At 59.0% G+C, this 23289-nt stretch overlaps 16 non-coding genes across 16 annotated transcripts; 7 read left to right on the plus strand and 9 right to left on the minus strand.

Annotated features, from left to right (window-relative positions):
* Positions 1 to 443: 443 nt before the first annotated feature.
* On the plus strand, positions 444 to 514 carry Trnag-gcc (transfer RNA glycine (anticodon GCC)). The gene has a single exon. It is a non-coding gene; the product is annotated as a tRNA-Gly (tRNA).
* A 4936-nt stretch (positions 515 to 5450) lies between these two features.
* Positions 5451 to 5522, minus strand: Trnae-cuc (transfer RNA glutamic acid (anticodon CUC)). Its single transcript has one exon. It is a non-coding gene; the product is annotated as a tRNA-Glu (tRNA).
* Positions 5523 to 5999: 477 nt separating this feature from the next.
* Trnag-ucc (transfer RNA glycine (anticodon UCC)) lies at positions 6000 to 6071 on the minus strand. The gene has a single exon. It is a non-coding gene; the product is annotated as a tRNA-Gly (tRNA).
* A 582-nt stretch (positions 6072 to 6653) lies between these two features.
* Positions 6654 to 6725, minus strand: Trnad-guc (transfer RNA aspartic acid (anticodon GUC)). The gene has a single exon. It is a non-coding gene; the product is annotated as a tRNA-Asp (tRNA).
* Positions 6726 to 7280: 555 nt separating this feature from the next.
* On the plus strand, positions 7281 to 7363 carry Trnal-cag (transfer RNA leucine (anticodon CAG)). The gene has a single exon. It is a non-coding gene; the product is annotated as a tRNA-Leu (tRNA).
* Positions 7364 to 7912: 549 nt separating this feature from the next.
* Trnag-gcc (transfer RNA glycine (anticodon GCC)) lies at positions 7913 to 7983 on the plus strand. The gene has a single exon. It is a non-coding gene; the product is annotated as a tRNA-Gly (tRNA).
* A 4977-nt stretch (positions 7984 to 12960) lies between these two features.
* Trnae-cuc (transfer RNA glutamic acid (anticodon CUC)) lies at positions 12961 to 13032 on the minus strand. The gene has a single exon. It is a non-coding gene; the product is annotated as a tRNA-Glu (tRNA).
* A 477-nt stretch (positions 13033 to 13509) lies between these two features.
* On the minus strand, positions 13510 to 13581 carry Trnag-ucc (transfer RNA glycine (anticodon UCC)). Its single transcript has one exon. It is a non-coding gene; the product is annotated as a tRNA-Gly (tRNA).
* Positions 13582 to 14163: 582 nt separating this feature from the next.
* Trnad-guc (transfer RNA aspartic acid (anticodon GUC)) lies at positions 14164 to 14235 on the minus strand. Its single transcript has one exon. It is a non-coding gene; the product is annotated as a tRNA-Asp (tRNA).
* A 555-nt stretch (positions 14236 to 14790) lies between these two features.
* On the plus strand, positions 14791 to 14873 carry Trnal-cag (transfer RNA leucine (anticodon CAG)). The gene has a single exon. It is a non-coding gene; the product is annotated as a tRNA-Leu (tRNA).
* Positions 14874 to 15422: 549 nt separating this feature from the next.
* Trnag-gcc (transfer RNA glycine (anticodon GCC)) lies at positions 15423 to 15493 on the plus strand. Its single transcript has one exon. It is a non-coding gene; the product is annotated as a tRNA-Gly (tRNA).
* Positions 15494 to 20468: 4975 nt separating this feature from the next.
* On the minus strand, positions 20469 to 20540 carry Trnae-cuc (transfer RNA glutamic acid (anticodon CUC)). The gene has a single exon. It is a non-coding gene; the product is annotated as a tRNA-Glu (tRNA).
* Positions 20541 to 21017: 477 nt separating this feature from the next.
* Trnag-ucc (transfer RNA glycine (anticodon UCC)) lies at positions 21018 to 21089 on the minus strand. The gene has a single exon. It is a non-coding gene; the product is annotated as a tRNA-Gly (tRNA).
* A 582-nt stretch (positions 21090 to 21671) lies between these two features.
* Trnad-guc (transfer RNA aspartic acid (anticodon GUC)) lies at positions 21672 to 21743 on the minus strand. Its single transcript has one exon. It is a non-coding gene; the product is annotated as a tRNA-Asp (tRNA).
* A 555-nt stretch (positions 21744 to 22298) lies between these two features.
* Positions 22299 to 22381, plus strand: Trnal-cag (transfer RNA leucine (anticodon CAG)). Its single transcript has one exon. It is a non-coding gene; the product is annotated as a tRNA-Leu (tRNA).
* A 550-nt stretch (positions 22382 to 22931) lies between these two features.
* On the plus strand, positions 22932 to 23002 carry Trnag-gcc (transfer RNA glycine (anticodon GCC)). Its single transcript has one exon. It is a non-coding gene; the product is annotated as a tRNA-Gly (tRNA).
* The last annotated feature ends 287 nt before the right edge of the window (positions 23003 to 23289 follow it).

Raw genomic sequence — 23289 nt, forward strand, 5'->3', positions numbered from 1 at the left:
GCTCCTCGCCTCCCAAACTTGGTGCCACAGATCTGGATCTGTCGGGGTTCACCCCAGGACCTCAGCTCGGGGACCGGACTCTCCTACCCTCTGGCGCGGCCTCCCCTGACCGGTGCATCCATCCATCCATCCATGCATGCATCCTTCCTTCCATGCACGCATCCTTCCATCCACCCACCAACCAATCCAACCAAAACCAACCGTCCGTGAATCCATCCATGTATGCCCCCACCCATCCACGCACCTCTCCATCCATGAATCCACGCATGCATGCACGCACGCATGCCTCCATGAATCCATACATCCATGCATGCATGCATCATTTCCGGCCCAGGCTCTGTCGGGGGGGGGGGGGGGGGGGAGGAGGAAACGTGTGCTAATGGGTCTTGGGTCCTGGCAGGAAGCACAGGCTGAGAGTTCATCAGGTGATGCCTGTAGACAGGGCATGGGTGGTTCAGTGGTAGAATTCTCGCCTGCCACGCGGGAGGCCCGGGTTCGATTCCCGGCCCATGCAGAGTCCAGTCCCTTTTGGTCTTCACGCCCACAGGGACACTTGGCACACACACTCTGGCCTGCAAGCCTCGCCTCTCTTCATTCTCACAACAACTACCTAGAGGCTCCTTCCAATCACTTGACACACTCAGCCTACCCACTCGCCTGCAGCAACAGCAAACACCACCACCACCACCACCACCACCACCTTCTTATGCTTTCCCCTCTCCAATCTCCTCTTCTTCTTCAAGGATTTATATATTTGTTTCCTGCAGGTACACTCTCCCTCTCTTTAGAAACAACAGAAGACACCGCATACACCACATTCATCAGATTCCATTACACACGGTTGGGAGCCACCATGTGCTTGCTGGCAATTCAACTCAGGACCTCTGTAAGAGCAATTGGTGCTCTTACCCACTGAGCCATCTAAACCTGACACCACCTTCACCTACAGGCTCCCTCCCTACAGGGCTGGACATACCCCCTCCTCCTCCTCTGGGATGTGGACTTGGCTAACCAGACAACTCTCTTCTGTGTCTTCATCCTGCTAGAGCCCAACCTCACATCCTTCAGGTCCACTACTCCCTCTCTGCCCAATGGGTGGGGTGTGCTTCTGAGAGTACTCCTGCATGCACACAGACACACACAGGAAAAGGGAGAGGGACAGGGACAGGGACAGGGACAGGGGGAGGGGGAGGGGGAGGGGGAGGGATGGAAGGGGGAGGGAAAAGGGAGGGGGAGGGGGAGGAGAACTGGGAGGGGTTTGGAGAGGGAGAGAGGAGGGAGAGGGGGAGGGAGAGGGAGATGGGCAGGGAGAGAGCAGGGAGAGCTAGAGAGGGGACAGGGGGAGGGAGAGAGGAGGGAGAGGGTGGGAGGGGCAGGGGAGGGGAGGGGGAGAGGGAGGGGCAGGGGGAGAGGAAGGCGAGAGGGAGGGCGTGGGGGAGAGACAGAGACAGAGACGGATGGAGGGAGACACACACAGATATGCAACAAGGGAGACAAACAGACAGTGAAAGATACATACCCACGCATGACTTTGGGAGCACCCACTCAGAGAGAGAGACAGAGGAAGAGAGAGACAGAGAGGAAGAGAGACACACACAAAGACCACATGCAGATAGACAGAGCAAGAGAGAGGGACACACACACACACGCACACACACACATAGCACAGCCATGAGAAGCACAAGTGCCAACAGTTGATTCCATGGTCCTCCATGCCAAGCCCTGCCTCCCTTACAGGTCCCTCAATGACCCTCACTGATGGTCGCACCCAGGGTTGTTACACTGCAACTGCTGCCGCCCCAGCTGTTAATGGGGATGCCTCCGTTGGTCAGGTGTTTGTTTGTTTGTTTGTTTGTTTGTTTGCACCTGCTGCTGCTGGTGATGGTTGTCTAATGGCTGATGCTGTTTCTAATGCTGCTCCTCTTCCTGCTGCTCTTGCTGCTACTGGGTGTGCTGGTCCTGTATGGGGGTCTTGGAAAGAACAGGAGCTGAAGCACCCCAGTCCGTGCCTGGGATCAGGCTGCAGGACCCATGCCTGCCGTGCATCCCCAATCCTCAGCTGCTCTCTGGCATCCATCCCCCCTCATGCCTTCCATCCATCACAGTTTGGCTGGCTCCTGCACATTCTCAAAAGACTGGCTAGCATGAGATGCACACTGGGCACCCATGCAATTGGCACCTGTCTTTTGAGCCTTCAGGAAATAGTCCCAGGGGGGTTGGCTGCAGTATGCTGCCGGCTTGTTAAGCGTGGCTTGTTTCTCAGCTCCAGCTGAGCACCATCAATGATTTGTCCGTGCACGGGCGAGGTCTCACCTTGGTGGATCCGCTCTCCTGCTCACTACTCACGGATGATTCTCCAGCCCCGCCTGATCTGGACCACAGATTCTTGACTCAGAACCCCAAATGGCCCCAGCAGAGTCGATCAGGGACTCCCAAGATGCCCTCTGAGGGTCTGGGGAGGGGGTTGGGATCGATATAAAAACACCTTAGCGAGTCTTGCCTCCCCTCCGTCTTGTCAGCTCCATTGCTCTCCAGACGTCCTTCCAAGCTGCCTGGAAGCATCCAGCTTGAGCCTTTCCAGCCCAGAGCTCAAAGTCCCTCCACCCTCCCCAAAGAGGTACCTGCCAGGTGTGTCCCAGCAATACTCCCCACTCCTGGTACCAATATCTGTCTGAGCTAGAGTTTCTGTTCTTGGGGTCAAACACCATAACCCAAAGCAACCTTGACAAGGAAGTGCTTGTTTCACCTTAATGAAGGCTGGCTCTTCAGAAGTCCCTCCAGGAGGGAAACCCCAGGAAGGAGCACAGAGGAAGGAAGTGATGCAACAGAGGGCTTCTCCCTACAGGCTTGCTCCACCTGTTTTCCTCACAGCTCAGGACTGTCAGTGTTCTGAGCAGAGAAAGAGGGTCACTCCAAGATGGATATGCCAAAGATGCCGCCTTGCAGGCAGCAGAGAAGTCGTGCCTCAGTGACCTAACCCTCCCTGGAATAGCCAGCCACACAACAGCATATTTCTTGATCGCTACACAAAACTCGTTGGATTTCTTCCTTTTCCTTGGCAGAGGAGGCTAAAGCACGTTCCTCCTTGTCACAGAGTCCCTAGCCTTGTGTGTAGAGTTCATGAAGGAAAACAGCAGGTCCCTGCAACTTTTGTCCTTACTGGGTACAGTCATCAGTGTGCTCCTGTGTGTGTGTGTGTGTGTGTGTGTGTGTGTATTAATAGATAGATATAGATATATATGTATACATATCATATGTGGTTATATGTTCATATATGTGGGTATATACAAAAAGTTAATGTGTGTGTGTGAGAGAGTGTATGTTAAATGAAAGGAGAAATCACTACGTATGCTAGAACTGGACACTCATTTGTGACTACTCAGATGACTTTCTTTAATCATGCAAGGCCTTCTGGGTGTGCCAAGACTGTCTTGTGACCCAGAACTGGCTTCAAGGCTGTAAGGCTCCTTCCCCAAAACAACCACTTAGATGAGAGAAGACCATCTCGGTTTTCTGCCAAGATTGTTTCCAAGTCAAAGGATTTTCTGAGAACAAATCTCCCTTCTGTTGTCTACACAAGACACCGTGAAAAACAATGACTTCGCTGTTACCTTTCTTCTAGATTCAGGAGCATACCGGAATTCCACTGCTCCAGACCACCTGCGCAGGGGTGTCAGGTCCTTGCTGCAACTCCCCCATCCCAACACCATCCCAACCTTCAGCGAGCTGCTCCGCAGCCACTCCTGACTGCTCTGGACCCTACCGCACAGACTTTGCCTGCCTTGGAGACGTTTTTCTCAATTCAGCGTCCCTCTTCACAAGTTGAGCTGTCAACTTGACAAACCCCAAGTAGAACAGAACCGACCGTGCATCTTTGCAGGCGGCATGTGCCCCATTCCCACACTCACACCCACCCCAACCCCACGCGCCTGTTGGACACCTGCTAGGGTAGGCTGCCCCACCCCCCGACCCCCTCGCGCACACCCCGGTGTCTGTTTCGCACAGCCTTCTCTCCCTACATGGCTGCCCCGAGGCCTGCCGCACAGTCCCTTCCCGATGCCCTTTCCGACTGGTGCCCCCTGGTGCCCAGGAATCGGCCTTTGGTGGCAGGGATGGGGTGGAGTCGGGTGGGAATAAGCACTGTCTGTGCTGCCCGCAGGATCTGCTGGCACCTCTCACCATGCTACCCATTGAGGTGGAGCACAGTCCTCCGCTCAGCACTCAGGATCGGGCACTGTGCTGGCAGGGTCAGGACGGAGGCGACCGGGCAGGGCACGCATCCGCTGGGCAAAGGTTTCTTTCCCTACTCACATCCGCCACTGTGGCCAGCGACACCAGGATCCCGAGAAACAGTGGCCTTACGACCCCCCGAATATCCTCTGCTCGCCCAAACCGCTCTGGGGGCTTGCGTGGGAAATCGTGGCTCGCCTCGCACCCAATGGCGGTCCCTGTGAAGTCGGGGGGTGGGGGGGGGCGGGAACCACACCATGAGCTTGTGGCTGTGCAGCGGACATCTGCCTCGCAATAACAACTGCCCACTAGAACCCCTTCCAACCCTGCAACCGTCCCTCTCTCCGTGCCACCACCAACACCACCATCACCAAGACCACCACCAGCACCGTATTTCATTCTCCGACATCTCCTATACATAGTCCAAAAACCCAAATATACATAATACACAGAGTTGTGTGTGTGCGCGTGCGTGTGTGTGTGTCTGTATGTGTGTGCATTGATATAGATATAAACCTATACATATCATATATGGTTATATGTTCATATATGTGGGTATATATAAAAGATTAATGCGCGCGCGTTTGTGTGTGTGTGTGTGTGTGTGTGTGTGTGTGAAGTGAATGAAATCGCTACAGATGCTTGAACTGGACGCTCATTTGTGACTATTCGGGAAAGCTGACTGGGCCCATGGGATGCGCGCGATGCATGCTCTGCATGCGATGCAGTTGCTCCATCTGAGGCAGGTGGGGCGGGCTAGCTAGAGGGTTTGTTCCAGACCTAAGAGCAGGCGAGGAGGAGGAGATGGAGTCCTGTTGAGGCTCCATGAGTGACATGAGTGGACGAGTGTTTGTAATCCGGGCGGCGTGTGAAGAAGGTCCGCTTGTGATGGGGGCGGGTGTGTAGTCTTGCTTGGTTCCAGGGTAAGCAACGAGTCTGTAGTGGAGAGGTGCAAATTTGGTGTGTGGGGGGCAGAGAGGCTGGGCCGGAGTGGTAGTGTGGGAAAGGAATGGGCAGCGTGCAGACAGGGAGAGCGTGAAGCGGGAAGACGTCTATGGGGTATCGGGTCGTGGGAGCGCGGGCGCGCGCGCGCGCGTGCCACGGCGCCACGCGCTAATGGTCGAGTTGTGTTGTTGGTGTGCGTTGGTGTTGGGCAAAAGTGAGCGAGGGAGAGGAGCGAGGTTTGGGGAAGTGAGGGTGCAGAGAGGAAGAAGAGAGGCTTCCCTGACCGGGAATCGAACCCGGGCCGCGGCGGTGAGAGCGCCGAATCCTAACCACTAGACCACCAGGGAGCGTCGGCCCGACGGCCCCGGCTACCCACTCCTGGAGACACCCAGACACACAGCCTCTCCGCCACCGTGGCAGACACACTGCTCGCCCGCCTGGCCGACTCGGGCGGGCTACTACAGGCCCGCCCAATGCTTAGTCCCTCCTTAGGAGGCTGGAGTTCGGCCTTGGGCGTTGGGCGTTCCGCAATCCGCGCCTCTACCTGCCCTGCCTCTTGCCCCCACCCACACCTATACCCACACCCCGACACCCACGCCCACCCCCCCACCCTCCCACCCCCCGTCTCTGCGGCCAAACAGGGTGCGACCTCACGGACTAGGCACCTCTGCCCCTGCCTCTTCTCTTCTCTTCCCGCCCGTCCCAACCTAAAAAGGTCTGGCGCTTGGGCTTCGGTCGCTAGCGCAGCCTGGCGACAAGCACAAGCTCAGAGGCGCCTGGCAGGGTCCCCCAGGGCTCGGGACCTTGGCAAAACGTGGGCAGCCTGCGTTGGCCGGGAATCGAACCCGGGTCAACTGCTTGGAAGGCAGCTATGCTCACCACTATACCACCAACGCTGCACCGCTGGGACGGCGCCCACACGACGCCGCCGACTGACAGACTGACTCCGGACAGCGCCCAGCGCCTTCTACCACGACGCCTACCGCTGACTTCCCTCCCTGCGCACGCCCGCGTGGCCCGAACCCCGACCACACCCACGGCTCCGCCGCTCCGCGCTTTTCCTCGCCGTCTCACGCGCGCTTCCCGCTTCGCGCTTAGCGCACTCGCACGCACACGCCTTTCCTCTGGGGCGCTCTCGCCTCCTGCCTGCTGCCAGCCAGCGCCCCCGGGGCCACCACCCAGACAGGCCTGGCACACCGCTCAAGCCCAGAGAGGCGCACGCCGCCCGTTCGGGCACACGCGGAGCCCACCGCGGTTGGGGTTGGGATGGGAGGGCTCGCCAGGGCCGGACGGGGAGCGTGTTGGCAGGCCCCAGGCGCTGGGCGAGCGGCCAGAAAAAGGGTTTGAGAGCTCCGGGGCGGCTTTGCTGGAGGACACCGTGCTGGGCTGGATCGTCTGGGTCTGCGTGTGGGGCTGGGGTTGGGGTGGGAGGGTCAGTACCCCGCGGGCCGCCTGTCTTTCCAAAAAGGACGCTACGTCTCCCCGTCGGGGAATCGAACCCCGGTCTCCCGCGTGACAGGCGGGGATACTCACCACTATACTAACGAGGACAACGCCGACTACCACGCACCGTCGCCCGACCGTCTACGACGACACACACGACCCACAACCTCCGTCTCATCCAACGCCCACCTCTTCTTCTACACTCCACCGCAACCCATAAGCCCCCGGGACCCGGCGACAACAGCAGGACCACGACCCGCAGCCCTGGGGGACCGTGCGGCTGGACCTCTGCCGCCCCGCCGGGCTGGAGACCCGGCCTCTGAGCGCTGACGCCTGGCTGCCGGCATCACTCGCCGACGGCATCACCAGAGGCTGGCGCCACACACCTGGTCCTGCGGGCCTGCCTGCCTGCTGGGCTGCGGGCATCCGGACCGGACCGGGACCCGGAGGGACTCTGGCGCCTGGCAGAGTCTCCACGTCGACGCGCTGGCAACGGGCGAGGCGGAGCAGGCTTGAGTTGGGCGGGCTAGGCCCGCAGCTTGAGCACCCAGACGCGGCCGGCCCCACGCCAGCCCGGGCGCCCCTGCGCGTCGAGTCCGCATGCGGGCGCGCGCGTGGGCGCCGGACGCCTGCCAGGCGAGTGACCTGGAGCCCAAACCGCCGTCAGGATGGCCGAGCGGTCTAAGGCGCTGCGTTCAGGTCGCAGTCTCCCCTGGAGGCGTGGGTTCGAATCCCACTCCTGACAGCCTCGCCTTTTGCCACCCCAACTCCACCGCACCGCACCGCCCCGCACCGCACCCCAACCCACACACCGCATCTCTTGCCTCCATCCTCAACCTCTCCAGCGCCTCCACGCTCCTCGCCTCCCAAACTTGGTGCCACAGATCTGGATCTGTCGGGGTTCACCCCAGGACCTCAGCTCGGGGACCGGACTCTCCTACCCTCTGGCGCGGCCTCCCCTGACCGGTGCATCCATCCATCCATCCATGCATGCATCCTTCCTTCCATGCACGCATCCTTCCATCCACCCACCAACCAATCCAACCAAAACCAACCGTCCGTGAATCCATCCATGTATGCCCCCACCCATCCACGCACCTCTCCATCCATGAATCCACGCATGCATGCACGCACGCATGCCTCCATGAATCCATACATCCATGCATGCATGCATCATTTCCGGCCCAGGCTCTGTCGGGGGGGGGGGGGGGGAGGAGGAAACGTGTGCTAATGGGTCTTGGGTCCTGGCAGGAAGCACAGGCTGAGAGTTCATCAGGTGATGCCTGTAGACAGGGCATGGGTGGTTCAGTGGTAGAATTCTCGCCTGCCACGCGGGAGGCCCGGGTTCGATTCCCGGCCCATGCAGAGTCCAGTCCCTTTTGGTCTTCACGCCCACAGGGACACTTGGCACACACACTCTGGCCTGCAAGCCTCGCCTCTCTTCATTCTCACAACAACTACCTAGAGGCTCCTTCCAATCACTTGACACACTCAGCCTACCCACTCGCCTGCAGCAACAGCAAACACCACCACCACCACCACCACCACCACCTTCTTATGCTTTCCCCTCTCCAATCTCCTCTTCTTCTTCAAGGATTTATATATTTGTTTCCTGCAGGTACACTCTCCCTCTCTTTAGAAACAACAGAAGACACCGCATACACCACATTCATCAGATTCCATTACACACGGTTGGGAGCCACCATGTGCTTGCTGGCAATTCAACTCAGGACCTCTGTAAGAGCAATTGGTGCTCTTACCCACTGAGCCATCTAAACCTGACACCACCTTCACCTACAGGCTCCCTCCCTACAGGGCTGGACATACCCCCTCCTCCTCCTCTGGGATGTGGACTTGGCTAACCAGACAACTCTCTTCTGTGTCTTCATCCTGCTAGAGCCCAACCTCACATCCTTCAGGTCCACTACTCCCTCTCTGCCCAATGGGTGGGGTGTGCTTCTGAGAGTACTCCTGCATGCACAGAGACACACACAGGAAAGGGAGAGGGACAGGGACAGGGACAGGGGGAGGGGGAGGGGGAGGGGGAAGGGGAGGGGAGGGGGAGGGAGCGGGAGAGGGAGAGGGGGAGGGATGGAAGGGGGAGGGAAAAGGGAGGGGGAGGGGGAGGAGAACTGGGAGGTGTTTGGAGAGGGAGAGAGGAGGGAGAGGGGGAGGGAGAGGGAGATGGGCAGGGAGAGAGCAGGGAGAGCTAGAGAGGGGACAGGGGGAGGGAGAGAGGAGGGAGAGGGTGGGAGGGGCAGGGGAGGGGAGGGGGAGAGGGAGGGGCAGGGGGAGAGGAAGGCGAGAGGGAGGGCGTGGGGGAGAGACAGAGACAGAGACGGATGGAGGGAGACACACACAGATATGCAACAAGGGAGACAAACAGACAGTGAAAGATACATACCCACGCATGACTTTGGGAGCACCCACTCAGAGAGAGAGACAGAGGAAGAGAGAGACAGAGAGGAAGAGAGACACACACAAAGACCACATGCAGATAGACAGACAGAGCAAGAGAGAGGGACACACACACACGCACACACACACATAGCACAGCCATGAGAAGCACAAGTGCCAACAGTTGATTCCATGGTCCTCCATGCCAAGCCCTGCCTCCCTTACAGGTCCCTCAATGACCCTCACTGATGGTCGCACCCAGGGTTGTTACACTGCAACTGCTGCCGCCCCAGCTGTTAATGGGGATGCCTCGGTTGGTCAGGTGTTTGTTTGTTTGTTTGTTTGTTTGTTTGTTTGTTTGCACCTGCTGCTGCTGGTGATGGTTGTCTAATGGCTGATGCTGTTTCTAATGCTGCTCCTCTTCCTGCTGCTCTTGCTGCTACTGGGTGTGCTGGTCCTGTATGGGGGTCTTGGAAAGAACAGGAGCTGAAGCACCCCAGTCCATGCCTGGGATCAGGCTGCAGGACCCATGCCTGCCGTGCATCCCCAATCCTCAGCTGCTCTCTGGCATCCATCCCCCCTCATGCCTTCCATCCATCACAGTTTGGCTGGCTCCTGCACATTCTCAAAAGACTGGCTAGCATGAGATGCACACTGGGCACCCATGCAATTGGCACCTGTCTTTTGAGCCTTCAGGAAATAGTCCCAGGGGGGTTGGCTGCAGTATGCTGCCGGCTTGTTAAGCGTGGCTTGTTTCTCAGCTCCAGCTGAGCACCATCAATGATTTGTCCGTGCACGGGCGAGGTCTCACCTTGGTGGATCCGCTCTCCTGCTCACTACTCACGGATGATTCTCCAGCCCCGCCTGATCTGGACCACAGATTCTTGACTCAGAACCCCAAATGGCCCCAGCAGAGTCGATCAGGGACTCCCAAGATGCCCTCTGAGGGTCTGGGGAGGGGGTTGGGATCGATATAAAAACACCTTAGCGAGTCTTGCCTCCCCTCCGTCTTGTCAGCTCCATTGCTCTCCAGACGTCCTTCCAAGCTGCCTGGAAGCATCCAGCTTGAGCCTTTCCAGCCCAGAGCTCAAAGTCCCTCCACCCTCCCCAAAGAGGTACCTGCCAGGTGTGTCCCAGCAATACTCCCCACTCCTGGTACCAATATCTGTCTGAGCTAGAGTTTCTGTTCTTGGGGTCAAACACCATAACCCAAAGCAACCTTGACAAGGAAGTGCTTGTTTCACCTTAATGAAGGCTGGCTCTTCAGAAGTCCCTCCAGGAGGGAAACCCCAGGAAGGAGCACAGAGGAAGGAAGTGATGCAACAGAGGGCTTCTCCCTACAGGCTTGCTCCACCTGTTTTCCTCACAGCTCAGGACTGTCAGTGTTCTGAGCAGAGAAAGAGGGTCACTCCAAGATGGATATGCCAAAGATGCCGCCTTGCAGGCAGCAGAGAAGTCGTGCCTCAGTGACCTAACCCTCCCTGGAATAGCCAGCCACACAACAGCATATTTCTTGATCGCTACACAAAACTCGTTGGATTTCTTCCTTTTCCTTGGCAGAGGAGGCTAAAGCACGTTCCTCCTTGTCACAGAGTCCCTAGCCTTGTGTGTAGAGTTCATGAAGGAAAACAGCAGGTCCCTGCAACTTTTGTCCTTACTGGGTACAGTCATCAGTGTGCTCCTGTGTGTGTGTGTGTGTGTGTGTGTGTGTGTGTGTATTAATAGATAGATATAGATATATATGTATACATATCATATGTGGTTATATGTTCATATATGTGGGTATATACAAAAAGTTAATGTGTGTGTGTGAGAGAGTGTATGTTAAATGAAAGGAGAAATCACTACGTATGCTAGAACTGGACACTCATTTGTGACTACTCAGATGACTTTCTTTAATCATGCAAGGCCTTCTGGGTGTGCCAAGACTGTCTTGTGACCCAGAACTGGCTTCAAGGCTGTAAGGCTCCTTCCCCAAAACAACCACTTAGATGAGAGAAGACCATCTCGGTTTTCTGCCAAGATTGTTTCCAAGTCAAAGGATTTTCTGAGAACAAATCTCCCTTCTGTTGTCTACACAAGACACCGTGAAAAACAATGACTTCGCTGTTACCTTTCTTCTAGATTCAGGAGCATACCGGAATTCCACTGCTCCAGACCACCTGCGCAGGGGTGTCAGGTCCTTGCTGCAACTCCCCCATCCCAACACCATCCCAACCTTCAGCGAGCTGCTCCGCAGCCACTCCTGACTGCTCTGGACCCTACCGCACAGACTTTGCCTGCCTTGGAGACGTTTTTCTCAATTCAGCGTCCCTCTTCACAAGTTGAGCTGTCAACTTGACAAACCCCAAGTAGAACAGAACCGACCGTGCATCTTTGCAGGCGGCATGTGCCCCATTCCCACACTCACACCCACCCCAACCCCACGCGCCTGTTGGACACCTGCTAGGGTAGGCTGCCCCACCCCCCGACCCCCTCGCGCACACCCCGGTGTCTGTTTCGCACAGCCTTCTCTCCCTACATGGCTGCCCCGAGGCCTGCCGCACAGTCCCTTCCCGATGCCCTTTCCGACTGGTGCCCCCTGGTGCCCAGGAATCGGCCTTTGGTGGCAGGGATGGGGTGGAGTCGGGTGGGAATAAGCACTGTCTGTGCTGCCCGCAGGATCTGCTGGCACCTCTCACCATGCTACCCATTGAGGTGGAGCACAGTCCTCCGCTCAGCACTCAGGATCGGGCACTGTGCTGGCAGGGTCAGGACGGAGGCGACCGGGCAGGGCACGCATCCGCTGGGCAAAGGTTTCTTTCCCTACTCACATCCGCCACTGTGGCCAGCGACACCAGGATCCCGAGAAACAGTGGCCTTACGACCCCCCGAATATCCTCTGCTCGCCCAAACCGCTCTGGGGGCTTGCGTGGGAAATCGTGGCTCGCCTCGCACCCAATGGCGGTCCCTGTGAAGTCGGGGGGTGGGGGGGGGGCGGGAACCACACCATGAGCTTGTGGCTGTGCAGCGGACATCTGCCTCGCAATAACAACTGCCCACTAGAACCCCTTCCAACCCTGCAACCGTCCCTCTCTCCGTGCCACCACCAACACCACCATCACCAAGACCACCACCAGCACCGTATTTCATTCTCCGACATCTCCTATACATAGTCCAAAAACCCAAATATACATAATACACAGAGTTGTGTGTGTGCGCGTGCGTGTGTGTGTGTCTGTATGTGTGTGCATTGATATAGATATAAACCTATACATATCATATATGGTTATATGTTCATATATGTGGGTATATATAAAAGATTAATGCGCGCGCGTTTGTGTGTGTGTGTGTGTGTGTGTGTGTGTGTGTGAAGTGAATGAAATCGCTACAGATGCTTGAACTGGACGCTCATTTGTGACTATTCGGGAAAGCTGACTGGGCCCATGGGATGCGCGCGATGCATGCTCTGCATGCGATGCAGTTGCTCCATCTGAGGCAGGTGGGGCGGGCTAGCTAGAGGGTTTGTTCCAGACCTAAGAGCAGGCGAGGAGGAGGAGATGGAGTCCTGTTGAGGCTCCATGAGTGACATGAGTGGACGAGTGTTTGTAATCCGGGCGGCGTGTGAAGAAGGTCCGCTTGTGATGGGGGCGGGTGTGTAGTCTTGCTTGGTTCCAGGGTAAGCAACGAGTCTGTAGTGGAGAGGTGCAAATTTGGTGTGTGGGGGGCAGAGAGGCTGGGCCGGAGTGGTAGTGTGGGAAAGGAATGGGCAGCGTGCAGACAGGGAGAGCGTGAAGCGGGAAGACGTCTATGGGGTATCGGGTCGTGGGAGCGCGCGCGCGTGCCACGGCGCCACGCGCTAATGGTCGAGTTGTGTTGTTGGTGTGCGTTGGTGTTGGGCAAAAGTGAGCGAGGGAGAGGAGCGAGGTTTGGGGAAGTGAGGGTGCAGAGAGGAAGAAGAGAGGCTTCCCTGACCGGGAATCGAACCCGGGCCGCGGCGGTGAGAGCGCCGAATCCTAACCACTAGACCACCAGGGAGCGTCGGCCCGACGGCCCCGGCTACCCACTCCTGGAGACACCCAGACACACAGCCTCTCCGCCACCGTGGCAGACACACTGCTCGCCCGCCTGGCCGACTCGGGCGGGCTACTACAGGCCCGCCCAATGCTTAGTCCCTCCTTAGGAGGCTGGAGTTCGGCCTTGGGCGTTGGGCGTTCCGCAATCCGCGCCTCTACCTGCCCTGCCTCTTGCCCCCACCCACACCTATACCCACACCCCGACACCCACGCCCACCCCCCCACCCTCCCACCCCCCGTCTCTGCGGCCAAACAGGGTGCGACCTCACGGACTAGGCACCTCTGCCCCTGCCTCTTCTCTTCTCTTCCCGCCCGTCCCAACCTAAAAAGGTCTGGCGCTTGGGCTTCGGTCGCTAGCGCAGCCTGGCGACAAGCACAAGCTCAGAGGCGCCTGGCAGGGTCCCCCAGGGCTCGGGACCTTGGCAAAACGTGGGCAGCCTGCGTTGGCCGGGAATCGAACCCGGGTCAACTGCTTGGAAGGCAGCTATGCTCACCACTATACCACCAACGCTGCACCGCTGGGACGGCGCCCACACGACGCCGCCGACTGACAGACTGACTCCGGACAGCGCCCAGCGCCTTCTACCACGACGCCTACCGCTGACTTCCCTCCCTGCGCACGCCCGCGTGGCCCGAACCCCGACCACACCCACGGCTCCGCCGCTCCGCGCTTTTCCTCGCCGTCTCACGCGCGCTTCCCGCTTCGCGCTTAGCGCACTCGCACGCACACGCCTTTCCTCTGGGGCGCTCTCGCCTCCTGCCTGCTGCCAGCCAGCGCCCCCGGGGCCACCACCCAGACAGGCCTGGCACACCGCTCAAGCCCAGAGAGGCGCACGCCGCCCGTTCGGGCACACGCGGAGCCCACCGCGGTTGGGGTTGGGATGGGAGGGCTCGCCAGGGCCGGACGGGGAGCGTGTTGGCAGGCCCCAGGCGCTGGGCGAGCGGCCAGAAAAAGGGTTTGAGAGCTCCGGGGCGGCTTTGCTGGAGGACACCGTGCTGGGCTGGATCGTCTGGGTCTGCGTGTGGGGCTGGGGTTGGGGTGGGAGGGTCAGTACCCCGCGGGCCGCCTGTCTTTCCAAAAAGGACGCTACGTCTCCCCGTCGGGGAATCGAACCCCGGTCTCCCGCGTGACAGGCGGGGATACTCACCACTATACTAACGAGGACAACGCCGACTACCACGCACCGTCGCCCGACCGTCTACGACGACACACACGACCCACAACCTCCGTCTCATCCAACGCCCACCTCTTCTTCTACACTCCACCGCAACCCATAAGCCCCCGGGACCCGGCGACAACAGCAGGACCACGACCCGCAGCCCTGGGGGACCGTGCGGCTGGACCCCTGCCGCCCCGCCGGGCTGGAGACCCGGCCTCTGAGCGCTGACGCCTGGCTGCCGGCATCACTCGCCGACGGCATCACCAGAGGCTGGCGCCACACACCTGGTCCTGCGGGCCTGCCTGCCTGCTGGGCTGCGGGCATCCGGACCGGACCGGGACCCGGAGGGACTCTGGCGCCTGGCAGAGTCTCCACGTCGACGCGCTGGCAACGGGCGAGGCGGAGCAGGCTTGAGTTGGGCGGGCTAGGCCCGCAGCTTGAGCACCCAGACGCGGCCGGCCCCACGCCAGCCCGGGCGCCCCTGCGCGTCGAGTCCGCATGCGGGCGCGCGCGTGGGCGCCGGACGCCTGCCAGGCGAGTGACCTGGAGCCCAAACCGCCGTCAGGATGGCCGAGCGGTCTAAGGCGCTGCGTTCAGGTCGCAGTCTCCCCTGGAGGCGTGGGTTCGAATCCCACTCCTGACAGCCTCGCCTTTTGCCACCCCAACTCCACCGCACCGCACCGCCCCGCACCGCACCCCAACCCACACACCGCATCTCTTGCCTCCATCCTCAACCTCTCCAGCGCCTCCACGCTCCTCGCCTCCCAAACTTGGTGCCACAGATCTGGATCTGTCGGGGTTCACCCCAGGACCTCAGCTCGGGGACCGGACTCTCCTACCCTCTGGCGCGGCCTCCCCTGACCGGTGCATCCATCCATCCATCCATGCATGCATCCTTCCTTCCATGCACGCATCCTTCCATCCACCCACCAACCAATCCAACCAAAACCAACCGTCCGTGAATCCATCCATGTATGCCCCCACCCATCCACGCACCTCTCCATCCATGAATCCACGCATGCATGCACGCACGCATGCCTCCATGAATCCATACATCCATGCATGCATGCATCATTTCCGGCCCAGGCTCTGTCGGGGGGGGGGGGGGGGAGGAGGAAACGTGTGCTAATGGGTCTTGGGTCCTGGCAGGAAGCACAGGCTGAGAGTTCATCAGGTGATGCCTGTAGACAGGGCATGGGTGGTTCAGTGGTAGAATTCTCGCCTGCCACGCGGGAGGCCCGGGTTCGATTCCCGGCCCATGCAGAGTCCAGTCCCTTTTGGTCTTCACGCCCACAGGGACACTTGGCACACACACTCTGGCCTGCAAGCCTCGCCTCTCTTCATTCTCACAACAACTACCTAGAGGCTCCTTCCAATCACTTGACACACTCAGCCTACCCACTCGCCTGCAGCAACAGCAAACACCACCACCACCACCACCACCACCACCTTCTTATGCTTTCCCCTCTCCAATCTCCTCTTCTTCTTCAAGGATTTATATATTTGTTTCCTGCAGGTACACTCTCCCTCTCTTTAGAAACAACAGAAGACACCGCATACACCACATTCATCAGATTCCATTACACACGGTTGGGAGCCACCATGTGCTTGCTGGCAATTCAACTCAGGACCTCTGTAAGAGCAATTGGTGCTCTTACCCACTGAGCCATCTAAACCTGACACCACCTTCACCTACAGGCTCCCTCCCTACAGGGCTGGACATACCCCCTCCTCCTCCTCTGGGATGTGGACTTGGCTAACCAGACAACTCTCTTCTGTGTCTTCATCCTGCTAGAGCCCAACCTCACATCCTTCAGGTCCACTACTCCCTCTCTGCCCAATGGGTGGGGTGTGCTTCTGAGAGTACTCCTGCATGCACACAGACACACACAGGAAAAGGGAGAGGGACAGGGACAGGGACAGGGACAGGGGGAGGGGGAGGGGGAGGGGGAGGGGGAGGGAGAGGGGGAGGGATGGAAGGGGGAGGGAAAAGGGAGGGGGAGGGGGAGGAGAACTGGGAGGGGTTTGGAGAGGGAGAGAGGAGGGAGAGGGGGAGGGAGAGGGAGATGGGCAGGGAGAGAGCAGGGAGAGCTAGAGAGGGGACAGGGGGAGGGAGAGAGGAGGGAGAGGGTGGGAGGGGCAGGGGAGGGGAGGGGGAGAGGGAGGGGCAGGGGGAGAGGAAGGCGAGAGGGAGGGCGTGGGGGAGAGACAGAGACAGAGACGGATGGAGGGAGACACACACAGATATGCAACAAGGGAGACAAACAGACAGTGAAAGATACATACCCACGCATGACTTTGGGAGCACCCACTCAGAGAGAGAGACAGAGGAAGAGAGAGACAGAGAGGAAGAGAGACACACACAAAGACCACATGCAGATAGACAGAGCAAGAGAGAGGGACACACACACACACGCACACACACACATAGCACAGCCATGAGAAGCACAAGTGCCAACAGTTGATTCCATGGTCCTCCATGCCAAGCCCTGCCTCCCTTACAGGTCCCTCAATGACCCTCACTGATGGTCGCACCCAGGGTTGTTACACTGCAACTGCTGCCGCCCCAGCTGTTAATGGGGATGCCTCGGTTGGTCAGGTGTTTGTTTGTTTGTTTGTTTGCACCTGCTGCTGCTGGTGATGGTTGTCTAATGGCTGATGCTGTTTCTAATGCTGCTCCTCTTCCTGCTGCTCTTGCTGCTACTGGGTGTGCTGGTCCTGTATGGGGGTCTTGGAAAGAACAGGAGCTGAAGCACCCCAGTCCGTGCCTGGGATCAGGCTGCAGGACCCATGCCTGCCGTGCATCCCCAATCCTCAGCTGCTCTCTGGCATCCATCCCCCCTCATGCCTTCCATCCATCACAGTTTGGCTGGCTCCTGCACATTCTCAAAAGACTGGCTAGCATGAGATGCACACTGGGCACCCATGCAATTGGCACCTGTCTTTTGAGCCTTCAGGAAATAGTCCCAGGGGGGTTGGCTGCAGTATGCTGCCGGCTTGTTAAGCGTGGCTTGTTTCTCAGCTCCAGCTGAGCACCATCAATGATTTGTCCGTGCACGGGCGAGGTCTCACCTTGGTGGATCCGCTCTCCTGCTCACTACTCACGGATGATTCTCCAGCCCCGCCTGATCTGGACCACAGATTCTTGACTCAGAACCCCAAATGGCCCCAGCAGAGTCGATCAGGGACTCCCAAGATGCCCTCTGAGGGTCTGGGGAGGGGGTTGGGATCGATATAAAAACACCTTAGCGAGTCTTGCCTCCCCTCCGTCTTGTCAGCTCCATTGCTCTCCAGACGTCCTTCCAAGCTGCCTGGAAGCATCCAGCTTGAGCCTTTCCAGCCCAGAGCTCAAAGTCCCTCCACCCTCCCCAAAGAGGTACCTGCCAGGTGTGTCCCAGCAATACTCCCCACTCCTGGTACCAATATCTGTCTGAGCTAGAGTTTCTGTTCTTGGGGTCAAACACCATAACCCAAAGCAACCTTGACAAGGAAGTGCTTGTTTCACCTTAATGAAGGCTGGCTCTTCAGAAGTCCCTCCAGGAGGGAAACCCCAGGAAGGAGCACAGAGGAAGGAAGTGATGCAACAGAGGGCTTCTCCCTACAGGCTTGCTCCACCTGTTTTCCTCACAGCTCAGGACTGTCAGTGTTCTGAGCAGAGAAAGAGGGTCACTCCAAGATGGATATGCCAAAGATGCCGCCTTGCAGGCAGCAGAGAAGTCGTGCCTCAGTGACCTAACCCTCCCTGGAATAGCCAGCCACACAACAGCATATTTCTTGATCGCTACACAAAACTCGTTGGATTTCTTCCTTTTCCTTGGCAGAGGAGGCTAAAGCACGTTCCTCCTTGTTACAGAGTCCCTAGCCTTGTGTGTAGAGTTCATGAAGGAAAACAGCAGGTCCCTGCAACTTTTGTCCTTACTGGGTACAGTCATCAGTGTGCTCCTGTGTGTGTGTGTGTGTGTGTGTGTGTGTGTGTGTGTGTATTAATAGATAGATATAGATATATATGTATACATATCATATGTGGTTATATGTTCATATATGTGGGTATATACAAAAAGTTAATGTGTGTGTGTGTGAGAGTGTATGTTAAATGAAAGGAGAAATCACTACGTATGCTAGAACTGGACACTCATTTGTGACTACTCAGATGACTTTCTTTAATCATGCAAGGCCTTCTGGGTGTGCCAAGACTGTCTTGTGACCCAGAACTGGCTTCAAGGCTGTAAGGCTCCTTCCCCAAAACAACCACTTAGATGAGAGAAGACCATCTCGGTTTTCTGCCAAGATTGTTTCCAAGTCAAAGGATTTTCTGAGAACAAATCTCCCTTCTGTTGTCTACACAAGACACCGTGAAAAACAATGACTTCGCTGTTACCTTTCTTCTAGATTCAGGAGCATACCGGAATTCCACTGCTCCAGACCACCTGCGCAGGGGTGTCAGGTCCTTGCTGCAACTCCCCCATCCCAACACCATCCCAACCTTCAGCGAGCTGCTCCGCAGCCACTCCTGACTGCTCTGGACCCTACCGCACAGACTTTGCCTGCCTTGGAGACGTTTTTCTCAATTCAGCGTCCCTCTTCACAAGTTGAGCTGTCAACTTGACAAACCCCAAGTAGAACAGAACCGACCGTGCATCTTTGCAGGCGGCATGTGCCCCATTCCCACACTCACACCCACCCCAACCCCACGCGCCTGTTGGACACCTGCTAGGGTAGGCTGCCCCACCCCCCGACCCCCTCGCGCACACCCCGGTGTCTGTTTCGCACAGCCTTCTCTCCCTACATGGCTGCCCCGAGGCCTGCCGCACAGTCCCTTCCCGATGCCCTTTCCGACTGGTGCCCCCTGGTGCCCAGGAATCGGCCTTTGGTGGCAGGGATGGGGTGGAGTCGGGTGGGAATAAGCACTGTCTGTGCTGCCCGCAGGATCTGCTGGCACCTCTCACCATGCTACCCATTGAGGTGGAGCACAGTCCTCCGCTCAGCACTCAGGATCGGGCACTGTGCTGGCAGGGTCAGGACGGAGGCGACCGGGCAGGGCACGCATCCGCTGGGCAAAGGTTTCTTTCCCTACTCACATCCGCCACTGTGGCCAGCGACACCAGGATCCCGAGAAACAGTGGCCTTACGACCCCCCGAATATCCTCTGCTCGCCCAAACCGCTCTGGGGGCTTGCGTGGGAAATCGTGGCTCGCCTCGCACCCAATGGCGGTCCCTGTGAAGTCGGGGGGTGGGGGGGGGGGGCGGGAACCACACCATGAGCTTGTGGCTGTGCAGCGGACATCTGCCTCGCAATAACAACTGCCCACTAGAACCCCTTCCAACCCTGCAACCGTCCCTCTCTCCGTGCCACCACCAACACCACCATCACCAAGACCACCACCAGCACCGTATTTCATTCTCCGACATCTCCTATACATAGTCCAAAAACCCAAATATACATAATACACAGAGTTGTGTGTGTGCGCGTGCGTGTGTGTGTGTCTGTATGTGTGTGCATTGATATAGATATAAACCTATACATATCATATATGGTTATATGTTCATATATGTGGGTATATATAAAAGATTAATGCGCGCGCGTTTGTGTGTGTGTGTGTGTGTGTGTGTGTGTGTGTGTGTGTGTGTGTGTGTGAAGTGAATGAAATCGCTACAGATGCTTGAACTGGACGCTCATTTGTGACTATTCGGGAAAGCTGACTGGGCCCATGGGATGCGCGCGATGCATGCTCTGCATGCGATGCAGTTGCTCCATCTGAGGCAGGTGGGGCGGGCTAGCTAGAGGGTTTGTTCCAGACCTAAGAGCAGGCGAGGAGGAGGAGATGGAGTCCTGTTGAGGCTCCATGAGTGACATGAGTGGACGAGTGTTTGTAATCCGGGCGGCGTGTGAAGAAGGTCCGCTTGTGATGGGGGCGGGTGTGTAGTCTTGCTTGGTTCCAGGGTAAGCAACGAGTCTGTAGTGGAGAGGTGCAAATTTGGTGTGTGGGGGGCAGAGAGGCTGGGCCGGAGTGGTAGTGTGGGAAAGGAATGGGCAGCGTGCAGACAGGGAGAGCGTGAAGCGGGAAGACGTCTATGGGGTATCGGGTCGTGGGAGCGCGGGCGCGCGCGCGCGCGTGCCACGGCGCCACGCGCTAATGGTCGAGTTGTGTTGTTGGTGTGCGTTGGTGTTGGGCAAAAGTGAGCGAGGGAGAGGAGCGAGGTTTGGGGAAGTGAGGGTGCAGAGAGGAAGAAGAGAGGCTTCCCTGACCGGGAATCGAACCCGGGCCGCGGCGGTGAGAGCGCCGAATCCTAACCACTAGACCACCAGGGAGCGTCGGCCCGACGGCCCCGGCTACCCACTCCTGGAGACACCCAGACACACAGCCTCTCCGCCACCGTGGCAGACACACTGCTCGCCCGCCTGGCCGACTCGGGCGGGCTACTACAGGCCCGCCCAATGCTTAGTCCCTCCTTAGGAGGCTGGAGTTCGGCCTTGGGCGTTGGGCGTTCCGCAATCCGCGCCTCTACCTGCCCTGCCTCTTGCCCCCACCCACACCTATACCCACACCCCGACACCCACGCCCACCCCCCCACCCTCCCACCCCCCGTCTCTGCGGCCAAACAGGGTGCGACCTCACGGACTAGGCACCTCTGCCCCTGCCTCTTCTCTTCTCTTCCCGCCCGTCCCAACCTAAAAAGGTCTGGCGCTTGGGCTTCGGTCGCTAGCGCAGCCTGGCGACAAGCACAAGCTCAGAGGCGCCTGGCAGGGTCCCCCAGGGCTCGGGACCTTGGCAAAACGTGGGCAGCCTGCGTTGGCCGGGAATCGAACCCGGGTCAACTGCTTGGAAGGCAGCTATGCTCACCACTATACCACCAACGCTGCACCGCTGGGACGGCGCCCACACGACGCCGCCGACTGACAGACTGACTCCGGACAGCGCCCAGCGCCTTCTACCACGACGCCTACCGCTGACTTCCCTCCCTGCGCACGCCCGCGTGGCCCGAACCCCGACCACACCCACGGCTCCGCCGCTCCGCGCTTTTCCTCGCCGTCTCACGCGCGCTTCCCGCTTCGCGCTTAGCGCACTCGCACGCACACGCCTTTCCTCTGGGGCGCTCTCGCCTCCTGCCTGCTGCCAGCCAGCGCCCCCGGGGCCACCACCCAGACAGGCCTGGCACACCGCTCAAGCCCAGAGAGGCGCACGCCGCCCGTTCGGGCACACGCGGAGCCCACCGCGGTTGGGGTTGGGATGGGAGGGCTCGCCAGGGCCGGACGGGGAGCGTGTTGGCAGGCCCCAGGCGCTGGGCGAGCGGCCAGAAAAAGGGTTTGAGAGCTCCGGGGCGGCTTTGCTGGAGGACACCGTGCTGGGCTGGATCGTCTGGGTCTGCGTGTGGGGCTGGGGTTGGGGTGGGAGGGTCAGTACCCCGCGGGCCGCCTGTCTTTCCAAAAAGGACGCTACGTCTCCCCGTCGGGGAATCGAACCCCGGTCTCCCGCGTGACAGGCGGGGATACTCACCACTATACTAACGAGGACAACGCCGACTACCACGCACCGTCGCCCGACCGTCTACGACGACACACACGACCCACAACCTCCGTCTCATCCAACGCCCACCTCTTCTTCTACACTCCACCGCAACCCATAAGCCCCCGGGACCCGGCGACAACAGCAGGACCACGACCCGCAGCCCTGGGGGACCGTGCGGCTGGACCCCTGCCGCCCCGCCGGGCTGGAGACCCGGCCTCTGAGCGCTGACGCCTGGCTGCCGGCATCACTCGCCGACGGCATCACCAGAGGCTGGCGCCACACACCTGGTCCTGCGGGCCTGCCTGCCTGCTGGGCTGCGGGCATCCGGACCGGACCGGGACCCGGAGGGACTCTGGCGCCTGGCAGAGTCTCCACGTCGACGCGCTGGCAACGGGCGAGGCGGAGCAGGCTTGAGTTGGGCGGGCTAGGCCCGCAGCTTGAGCACCCAGACGCGGCCGGCCCCACGCCAGCCCGGGCGCCCCTGCGCGTCGAGTCCGCATGCGGGCGCGCGCGTGGGCGCCGGACGCCTGCCAGGCGAGTGACCTGGAGCCCAAACCGCCGTCAGGATGGCCGAGCGGTCTAAGGCGCTGCGTTCAGGTCGCAGTCTCCCCTGGAGGCGTGGGTTCGAATCCCACTCCTGACAGCCTCGCCTTTTGCCACCCCAACTCCACCGCACCGCACCGCCCCGCACCGCACCCCAACCCACACACCGCATCTCTTGCCTCCATCCTCAACCTCTCCAGCGCCTCCACGCTCCTCGCCTCCCAAACTTGGTGCCACAGATCTGGATCTGTCGGGGTTCACCCCAGGACCTCAGCTCGGGGACCGGACTCTCCTACCCTCTGGCGCGGCCTCCCCTGACCGGTGCATCCATCCATCCATCCATGCATGCATCCTTCCTTCCATGCACGCATCCTTCCATCCACCCACCAACCAATCCAACCAAAACCAACCGTCCGTGAATCCATCCATGTATGCCCCCACCCATCCACGCACCTCTCCATCCATGAATCCACGCATGCATGCACGCACGCATGCCTCCATGAATCCATACATCCATGCATGCATGCATCATTTCCGGCCCAGGCTCTGTCGGGGGGGGGGGGGGGGGAGGAGGAAACGTGTGCTAATGGGTCTTGGGTCCTGGCAGGAAGCACAGGCTGAGAGTTCATCAGGTGATGCCTGTAGACAGGGCATGGGTGGTTCAGTGGTAGAATTCTCGCCTGCCACGCGGGAGGCCCGGGTTCGATTCCCGGCCCATGCAGAGTCCAGTCCCTTTTGGTCTTCACGCCCACAGGGACACTTGGCACACACACTCTGGCCTGCAAGCCTCGCCTCTCTTCATTCTCACAACAACTACCTAGAGGCTCCTTCCAATCACTTGACACACTCAGCCTACCCACTCGCCTGCAGCAACAGCAAACACCACCACCACCACCACCACCACCACCTTCTTATGCTTTCCCCTCTCCAATCTCCTCTTCTTCTTCAAGGATTTATATATTTGTTTCCTGCAGGTACACTCTCCCTCTCTTTAGAAACAACAGAAGA

The sequence above is a fragment of the Mus caroli genome, unplaced genomic scaffold, assembly GCF_978045245.1.
Source record: "Mus caroli unplaced genomic scaffold, Mus_caroli_1 scaffold_1, whole genome shotgun sequence".
Taxonomy (NCBI): Eukaryota; Metazoa; Chordata; class Mammalia; order Rodentia; family Muridae; genus Mus; species Mus caroli.